Source organism: Triticum dicoccoides, chromosome 4B, assembly GCF_002162155.2.
Source record: "Triticum dicoccoides isolate Atlit2015 ecotype Zavitan chromosome 4B, WEW_v2.0, whole genome shotgun sequence".
NCBI classification, from domain to species: domain Eukaryota; kingdom Viridiplantae; phylum Streptophyta; class Magnoliopsida; order Poales; family Poaceae; genus Triticum; species Triticum dicoccoides.
Genome location: NC_041387.1, coordinates 154220857 through 154231217, shown reverse-complemented (window position 1 = coordinate 154231217; position 10361 = coordinate 154220857).

Sequence of the window (10361 nt, the reverse complement as noted above, 5' to 3'; positions counted from 1 at the left end):
CATTTCTTTTAAAGCCCTTTCTGTGATGTCGCCCCGACGTCCGACTGTGGCATTCCTTTTAAAGCCCTTTCTGTGATGTCGCCCCGACGTCCGACTGTGGCATTTCTTTTAAAGCCCTTTCTGTGATGTCGCCCCGACGTCCGACTGTGGCATTTCTTTTAAAGCCCTTTCTGTGATGTCGCTGTCACATCCCTAGTCTGGTATGACCTAGACTAGCTAGTCATTTGTGCATCATGTTTAAAATTCATTTAAATTTGAAATGAGGATTGGTGGAACCCTCAGAATCATTTTTGAAAATGACCCAAATAAAAATTTCTCCAAAAGGGTCCAAGAAAATGCTCATGTTGCTCTCTGAAAATATTGGACAGAGATAAAAATCAAACCAATATTTTTAAGAGCTCATGGATATTTATTTTGGCCATTTGGAATTAATGCATAAATATTTGCATTGGAAATATATTAGTTATATATATTAATATATGTCCAAAAATTATGCCACCTGTTGGGGAGCTCTGGAATAATATATCTAGCTCCTGCAAAAATTGGCATAAGGTAATAAAATGATTTAATATTTTAATTAAATCAAAACAAATGTCAGAAAAATTAGAAAACAGAAAAAGAGGAGAAACTTACCTGGGCCTCCTCCCTGTGCGGCCTGGCCGGCCCAGCAGCCAGCGCCGGCCCAGCCCACTGGCCCCCCTTTGTCGTCTTCCTCCCCGACATAGGGATGGGAGCGTGCCCGGCGCGCGCACGCACCACCGCGCCACACCACCTCCCTCTCTGCCTGCGTGCCCTCTCCCCTCCTCGCCTGGATGCCCCGGAGACGCCACGCAGCCACCCCAACCCCTCTCGCACTCTCCCTCGCCCTCCTCCTCTCCCCCTGCTCTCTCCCTCGCACACCTGAGCGCCATCACCGCCGCCGCTCGCCGTTGCCGCGGCCACCGGCCTCCCCTCACCTCCCCGACACGCTTCCCATCTCCGCCGCGACCCCCTCTCCCTCCTCACCAAGCAAAGCAACCCGGGAGAGCTCCGCTTCATTGCAATCGCCGTCGTCTTCAAGCTTTGGCCGAAGAGATCGCCGTCGTCGCTCCGGCTGCCCCAAGCCTTCCCCGAGCCCGCTTCGACGCCCGCTGCAACCGCGGTGAGCTCCGCCACCGTTCCCCTCTCTCCATTTCGCTGCCCGCTCGCCGTAGCCCTCCTCCCCACCACGGCCGAAGCTTCTCGCCGCTGTCCATATCGCCGTCGTCGTCTCGGCCCGCCTCTGCCCAAACCAAGCACCCTAGCGTGCTCCCGGTGCCACGAGGGTGCCGCCGAGCCCCTCAGGTGGCCTCCCCGTGCCCCGCAGCCCGTTCCCGCTCGAAGCCGAGCTCCGGCCGCCGCCGCGAGCTTTGCTCCGGCGAGCTCTGTCCTCCCCAGCTCCTCCCACCTACCCCTCCAGGTGCGCGAGAGCCCGGGCTACGCCCCGGTGCTCTCAGACGCCGTCCCCGTGGCCTGTGGCGCGGACTCCGCCGCGTCCAGAGGTCGCTGGCGGCGAGCCCGGTCGCCTGAGCCCCGCCATGTGGGCCCGGCCCGTCAGGTGATTAGCTTAGTGCTAATCACCGCTTAATTAACCCCCCCTGAGGCTGACATATGGGCCCCGGTGCCCCCCTAATCCTTTAATTAAGTTAATCTAACCCTGTTTAACCCCCTGTCACTGACGTGTGGACCCCACACGTCAGGTTTGACCCCAGTCAGCCGCAGTTGACTGCTGACGTCATGCTGGCGCAATATATATTTTCTGGAATTAAAATAATCAGGAAATTCCAGAAATTGATTTAAACTTCAAAAATTCATATCAATTCAACCGTAGCTGAGATTAAAATAATTTATATATGAAAAATTATCAGAAAAATGCAACCTTTCCATCTGTACTAGTTTCATGCGTGACAAACCAACTTATACATGCTGAATATGGGAAAACACATTATGGCCTATATAAGAGCCTACTTTGGAGATGCATTTGAGCTTATGGTTCAAATGGACTTCAAACCAAATGATTACTAGTTGCATTAGCTCAAACAACAGCACATCTTCATGCCATGTTCATGCATCATATTGTTGCATATGTTTGTGTATTGATTGCCGGCACCGTTCCTTCTCGATAGGTCCTGCTCCGGAGCTGTTCCAGAGTACCTGTCTGTGAAGCAGTGCCTCCTCTGTTGATCTACCAGGCAAGCAAATCCCCTTGTTCATTCCGATACAATCCTACTCTCTCGCTCCTGCTCTCAATTATTGCATTAGGACAACAATGATTCATCTGCTACTTTGTGCTGCGGTAGTTGAACCCATTCCTCTGCATGACCTGTCATTGCCACAGTAAATAGTTGAAACCCACTAGCATGTGTAGGAGTTGATTGAAGCCACTGTTTTGTTCCTACCATGCTATGCCTGCTATTGCTTAGAGTTGTGTCAGGTCTGGTTCATTGGGAATGAATTGGAGTGTTACGATATGTTCTGATGCTGAGAGTGAAGTGGTGAACACGATTTGGTAAAGGTAGCGGTGAGAGGCCATGTAGGAGTACATGGTGGGTTGTCTCACTGGAACCGTCCTTAAGCATTGAGTTCTATGTATGTTGTCCAATGACTCGATACTACCACACATTGGGCTCCGGGCGCTCCAAGCCCTCTCGACTTATTAACCGACTTGATCTCTGTCCAGGAGTCGCAACTAGTTTCTGGTGTTTGTAGGTAGTGCTATTTTTCTACCAAGTGGCACCCGGCAGGGTGGGCTTGGGACAGACTAGGCACACGTGGCCTGGTGTACCGAGTGGCACCCGGATGGTGGGCTCGGGAACCCTGCACACATCGTTTGGGGCCGTGAGCGACACCCCGGCCGGATCTCCTTGCGGATGGAACCCGAATAGGCGATAAACCTGGATTAGAGTCTTGTGTGGTTAGTCAGGTCGTGGCCGACACCCTCGCCAGGCTTCCGCTTGAAGGTTGCCGAGATACATGACGTGTACATGGCGGTAAGTGGCGAGAGCGTGTGTGAAGAGGTACACCCCTGCAGGGTTAACATGATCTATTCAAATAGCCGGGTCCGCGGTTATGGACTTCTTGGATGCTTACATGGTACATAGACAACTTGAAGTGGATACTCTAAAATGCTCAAGCCAAGTGTGAGTGCTATGGATGGCCTTCTCGTAGGGAGACGGGGATGAATCCATAGTAGTGTATTGTGTGGTGATTAGTGGACTCGTGTACGTTGTCTCACCTCAAGAGTTTCTGGTAGTCGTAGAATAGGATAGCCACAGAGTCAAAGCTGGCTTGCTGCAACTAAACCCCACATTACCCTCTTGATACCAATGCATGTATGATAGGATCTGATGTAAGTCTTGCTGAGTACCTTTGTACTCATGTTGCTTTATTTATGTTTTGCAGCGGAGACTTCGGTCTTATTAGTGTTCTCGTGGACTTCGACGAGTAGCTTGTACCTCAGCTACGATCTTGATCGGACGTTGTAGATAGTCAGGCTTTCAGCCTTTTTCATTTATAAATGTCTGTACTCAGACATGTAAGGCTTCCGCTTGATGCTTGATTGCTCTGAATGTTGGGTCATGTGACCCCTGTTTGTAATAAATGCTATGATGGCTCTTCTGAGCCTTTATCTATATGAGTTGTTGAGTTATGCTGTGATGCCATGTTGTACAGCACATACTTGCATGTTATGCGTACGTGTAATGTGTATTGCTATGTGTGGGATCTGACTATCTAGTTGTTTATCCTTAGTAGCCTCTCTTACCGGGAAATGTCTCCTAGTGCTTCCATTGAGCCCTAGTAGCTTGCTACTGCTCCGGAACACTTAGGCTGGCCGGCATGTGTCCTTCTTCGATCCTGTGTCTGTTCCTTCGGGGAAATGTCACGCGATGAATACCGGAGTCCTGTTAGCCCAGTGCTACAGCCTGGATTCACTCGCTGATGACCGACACGTTCGATGCTGGGTCATGGATGCCTGTCCCTGTAAGTTAGTGCCACTTTGGGTTTACGACTAGCCATGTCAGCCCGGGCTCTTTATCATATGGATGCTAGCGACACTGTCATATACGTGTGCCAAAAGGCGCAAACGGTCCCGGGCAAAGGTAAGGCGACACCCGTGGGGATACCGTGCGTGAGGCCGCAAAGTGATATGAGGTGTTACATGCTAGATCGATGTGGCATTGAGTCGGGGTCCTGACAGCGCTGGTATCAGAGCCTGACTGCCTGTAGGATTACCAAGCCAAACCGGTCGAAGTTGAGTCTAGAAAATCTTTAGTTATGTAAGGGAATTGATTGTGGGTTGGAACGTAAGGCTCTTTTTTCTCCTTATACCTCATGGTCTTCTGATCTGAGTCATCCTATCTTTTCTACGGGGTTAAGGAACTAGGCTTTCTCTTCCGTCTATCAGGATCACGTGTTACTACTCCGTAGTCCCATAGGATTGGTTGATCAGAGTCATACCCCAGTTTTGAGTATTTCCGGTGTAGTCTGTTTAGTATTATCTCAGAACCTTGAGTAATGCTGATGAGTATGTTACCACCCCATTTTTAGTAGGATGTCTCATTCTGAGCATTTTACTGCCGTTATGCTGCCGGAATTTCCCTAGGAGTTCGAGAGATACTAATTCCTTGTCCTACATTCTACAGTCCATAGTTGATGCTGATTCCGTCCTTGGTTCGTTTCTCAGGATGTCATCAGCTAAGCGAAGTTCCGTTGCTCGTAGCCAGAACCACGGAGATGGTAGGGATGAGGATCCTCCCGACCCACCTTCGTTGACAGAGTTCATGTTAGAAATGGAGAGGAACAAGCGTGAGTCTAACCGTTTGTTGGCACGTATCGAGGAGAACACCGCACATCAGTCCAATAAGTCTGCGACCATTCATGACTTCATTCGCTTGCACCCACCTACCTTTCATCATTCCATCGAGCCACTCGATGCAGATGACTGGCTCCGTAGCATCACTCATAAGCTGCGTTCCGCGAGCGTAGCTGAAGATGACAAGGTCACTTATGCCACATATCACCTGGAAGGTCCTGCTAGTCTTTGGTGGCAGAACTATGAGGCTATGCTTCCAGCTGACCAGACTCCCACCTGGAGGGATTTCACTAAGGATTTTCGCGAGCATCACATTCCTGAAGCCCTCATCGATCGCAAGAGAGAAGAGTTCTGTAGTCTCACCCAGAATAAGATGGCTGTTGATGTTTATAGCAGAGAGTTCGAGAACCTTGCCCGCTATGCCACAGAAGAGGTGTCCACGGACGCCAAGAAGCAAGCTAGGTTCCGGAAGGGTCTCAACCCCAAGTTGCGTCGTGATCTCCACCTGCATCATTGTGATACATTCCAAGCCCTTGTGAACAAGGCCATCAATGCAGAGACAGCTCAGCTCACTTACGAGGAGTCTCGTAAGCACACCCGTGATTTGGGATCTTCCTCTGGCTCTAGTTCCCAGAAGCGCCGGATTTGGGTTCCAAACTCCGCTCTTCCTTCCGGATATGCACCGAGGCCATCCTATGTGGTGCCTTCCCCAGCTCAATCGTATGCTCCACCCATGCCTACTGGTAGACCGCTTGTCAGTGCGGGTCCACGTCCAACCTCAGGGACTTGCTTCACATGCGGGAAGCCAGGACACTATGCACATGACTGCTCTCAGACTAGTTATGCTCCACCCAAGGCCGAGAAGACTGTTGGCTGTATTAAGCCATCACGCAAGATGATCAGTGTCAAGTCAGCCCCCACTGAACGTGGACGTGTGCATCACGTCTCAGCCAAGGACGCTCATGATGATCCGGATGTCGTACTTGGTACACTCCTTGTCAACTGTCATCCAGCATAGGTTCTATTCGATACTGGAGCATCTCACTCCTTCATTTCTGAAAGCTATGCTCGTTTGCACGACATGTCATTTTGTGATATGCCAACTCCGCTTGAAATCCAAACCCCAGGGTCGAGATGGCAGACCACCAGAATTAGCCATGGTAATGAAATCCTTGTTGACAGACTTGTATTCCTTGCATCACTTGTAGCCCTCAAGTCCTCAGATATTAACATCATCTTGGGTATGGACTGGATGATAGCTCATCATGCCAAGATTGATTGTTACACAAGATCTGTTCAGCTTACACACCCATCTGGCAAGATAGTCACTGTCTCCACTAGAGTTGCAAAGTGCCAGCTCTATTCTCTTAATGCCAGCCCTCTTCTAGACCTTGAAGATATCCCGGTAGTCCGTGACTTTCCGGATGTCTTTCCAGAGGAACTGCCAGGTGTTCCACCTGACAGAGATGTAGAGTTCGTCATAGATCTTATTCCAGGAACTGCTCCAATCTCCAGAAGACCTTACAAGATGGCACCCTTAGAACTAGCCGAGCTTAAGAAACAACTTGATGAGTCCTTGCAAAAGGGTTTCATCCGTCCTAGTTCTTCTCCTTGGGCTTGCCCCGTCCTCTTCGTCAAGAAGAAGGATGGTACGGACCGGATGGTTGTAGATTATCGTCCCGTTAATTTGGTCACGATAAAGAACAAGTATCCACTCCCCAGGATCAACGACCTGTATGATCAGCTCGCTGGATCCTCAGTCTTCTCCAAGATGGATTTGAGGTTAGGATACCACCAAATTAAGATCAGAAACGGGGACATTCCCAAGACAGCCTTTGTTACTCGTTATGGTCAGTACGAGTACACCGTCATGTCCTTTGGCCTAACCAACGCCCCAGCCACATTCTCCCGCTTGATGAACTCGATCTTCATGGAGTACTTAGATAAGTTCGTCGTGGTTTATCTCGATGATATTCTTATCTACTCGAAGAACGAGGAAGAGCATGCCGAACATCTTAGACTTGTGTTAGAAAAACTCAGAGAGCACCGCCTTTATGCCAAGTTCTCCAAGTGTGAATTTTGGTTGCCAGAAGTGACCTACCTAGGCCACGTAATTTCTGGTAAGGGCATTGCTGTCAATCCCGAGAGAGTTCAGGCTGTTCTCGATTGAACTCCACCTGAAACCGTTAAACAAGTTAGGAGTTTCCTTGGTCTAGCCAGCTATTGTCGCCGCTTTGTTGAAAACTTCTCCAAAGTAGCCAAACCCCTCACGGAACTTCTCAAGAAAGATAAAAAGTTCGAGTGGTCCCCACAGTGTGAGTACAGTTTTCAGGAACTGAAAAGACGCCTGACTTCTGCTCCCATACTTGTGCCACCGGATTTCACAAAGGACTTTGTTATCTATTGTGACGCCTCGCGACAGGGACTAGGTTGCATTCTTATGCAGGATCGTCATGTGATTGCCTATGCATCTCGACAGTTGCATCCACATGAGGAGAATTATCCTACACATGATCTAGAGCTTGCAGCCGTAGTCTATGCACTCAAGACCTGGCGACATTACCTACTTGGTAAACGTTGCGAGATCTACACCGATCACCAGAGTCTCAAGTATATCTTCACCCAACCGGATCTGAACCTTAGGCAAAGACATTGGTTGGAGTTGATCACAGATTATGATCTAGGGATTACCTACACCCCAGGCAAAGCCAATGTCATGGCTGATGCTCTAAGCCGTAAATCCTATTGCAACAATCTCATGTTGAAGCAAGGCCAACCACTTCTCCATGAGGAATTCTGTAAGCTTAACCTTCACATTGCTCCTCATGGATTCTTTTCTACCCTGGTGGCGAAACCTGATCTTAAGGATCAGATTATCGCAGCTCAGAAGCAAGACACAGGAATTTCCCGGATCAAGAGAAACATTAAGAAGGGAGTTGGTGGATGTTTCTCTATGGATGATCGTGGTGTTGTTTTCTTTGAGAATCGCTTGGTGGTTCCCAAGAATCAACATCTGCGACAGTTGATTCTTAAGGAGGCGCATGAATCTCCTCTCACGATTCATCCCGGTAGCACTAAGATGTATCAGGATCTACGCCAGAGGTTCTGGTGGACTAGGATGAAGAGAGAAATCGCTGAGTTCATTGCTAAATGTGACGTTTGTCATCGCGTTAAGGTAGAGCATCAGAGACCTGCTGGCACCCTTCAGCCTTTAGCTATTCCTGAATGGAAATGGGATAAAGTTGGTATGGACTTCATCACCGGCTTTCCCAGGACCAAGAGAGGGAATAACGCTATCTTCGTAGTCATTGATCACCTTTCCAAAGTGGCTCACTTCCTTCCTGTTCGAGAAAATATCACTGCTAGTCAGCTTGCTGACTTATACATTTCTCGAATAGTATCACTCCATGGTGTTCCACTAGAGATCAATTCAGACCATGGCAGTCTTTTCACTTCTCATTTCTGGGAGAGTTTCCAAACTGCCATGGGAACCCATCTTTCCTTCAGTACCGCTTTCCACCCTCAGTCGAGTGGTCAGGTGGAACGGGTCAACCAAATTCTCGAAGACATGCTTACAGCTTGCGTTATCTCATTCGGTATGGATTGGGAGAAATGTCTTCCTTTTGCCGAGTTTGCTTATAACAATAGCTATCAATCCAGCCTCAAGAAAGCTCCTTTTGAGGTTCTCTATGGACGAAGATGTCGAACACCTTTGAACTGGTCAGAAACCGGTGAAAGACAATTCTTTGGACCGGATATGATCCAGGAGGCAGAAGAGCAAGTTCGCATCATTCGTGAGAATTTGAAAACAGCCCAGTCTCGTCAGAAGAGCGAGTACGATCGTCATCATAAGGATATGACTTATGAAATTGGCGACCAGGCTTACCTTCGGGTTACTCCTTTGAAGGGTACCCATCGTTTCGATATCAAGGGCAAGTTGGCTCCTCGTTACATTGGTCCCTTTCGCATTCTCGCTAAACGAGGAGAGGTTGCCTACCAATTGGAACTACCCCCACATCTTTCTCGAGTTCATGATGTCTTCCACGTCTCTCAACTCAGGCGTTGCTTCTCGGATCCCATCCGCGGAGTGGACCATGAAACGCTTGATCTCCAAGATAACCTCACATACCGAGAGTACCCGGTTCGCATTCTTGATCAAGAAGAGCGTGTTACCCGACGTCAGAACATCAAGTTTCTCAAGGTTCAGTGGTCTCATCATTCCGAGAGAGAAGCAACTTGGGAGCGAGAAGATCGTCTTCGACTGGAGTACCCCGCTTTCTTTCCGTCGACCCCTGAATCTCGGGACGAGATTCTTTCAAGTGGGGGCGAGTTGTCACATCCCTAGTCTGGTATGACCTAGACTAGCTAGTCATTTGTGCATCATGTTTAAAATTCATTTAAATTTGAAATGAGGATTGGTGGAACCCTCAGAATCATTTTTGAAAATGACCCAAATAAAAATTTCTCCAAAAGGGTCCAAGAAAATGCTCATGTTGCTCTCTGAAAATATTGGACAGAGATAAAAAATCAAACCAATATTTTTAAGAGCTCATGGATATTTATTTTGGCCATTTGGAATTAATGCATAAATATTTGCATTGGAAATATATTAGTTATATATATTAATATATGTCCAAAAATTATGCCACCTGTTGGGGAGCTCTGGAATAATATATCTAGGTCCTGCAAAAATTGGCATAAGGTAATAAAATGATTTAATATTTTAATTAAATCAAAACAAATGTCAGAAAAATTAGAAAAAAGAAAAAGAGGAGAAACTTACCTGGGCCTCCTCCCTGTGCAGCCTGGCCGGCCCAGCAGCCAGCGCCGGCCCAGCCCACTGCCCCCCCTCTGTCGTCTTCCTCCCCGACAAAGGGATGGGAGCGTGCCCGGCGCGCGCGCGCGCGCCACCGCGCCACGCCACCTCCCTCTCTGCCTGCCTGCCCTCTCCCCTCCTCGTCTGGATGCCCCGGAGACGCCACACAGCCACCCCGACCCCTCTCGCACTCTCCCTCGCCCTCCTCCTCTCCCCCTGCTCTCTCCCTCGCACACCCGAGCGCCATCACCGCCGCCGCTCGCCGTTGCCGCGGCCACCGGCCTCCCCTCACCTCCCCGACACGCTTCCCAGCTCCGCTGCGACCCCCTCTCCCTCCTCACCGAGCAAAGCAACACGGGAGAGCTCCGCTTCATCGCAATCGCCGTCGTCTTCAAGCTTCGGCCAACGAGATCGCCGTCGTCGCTCCGGCAGCCCCAAGCCTTCCCCGAGCCCGCTTCGACGCCCGCTGCAACCGCGGTGAGCTCCGCCACCGTTCCCCTCTCTCCATTTCACTGCCCGCTTGCCGTAGCCCTCCTCCCCACCACGGCCGAAGCTTCTCGCCGCCGTCCATGTCGCCGTCGTCGTCTCGGCCCGCCTCCGCCCAAACCAAGCACCCTAGCGTGCTCCCGGTGCCACGAGGGTGCCGCCGAGCCCCTCAGGTGGCCTCCCCGTGCCCCACAGCCCGTTCCCGCTCGAAGCCGAGCTCCGGCCGCC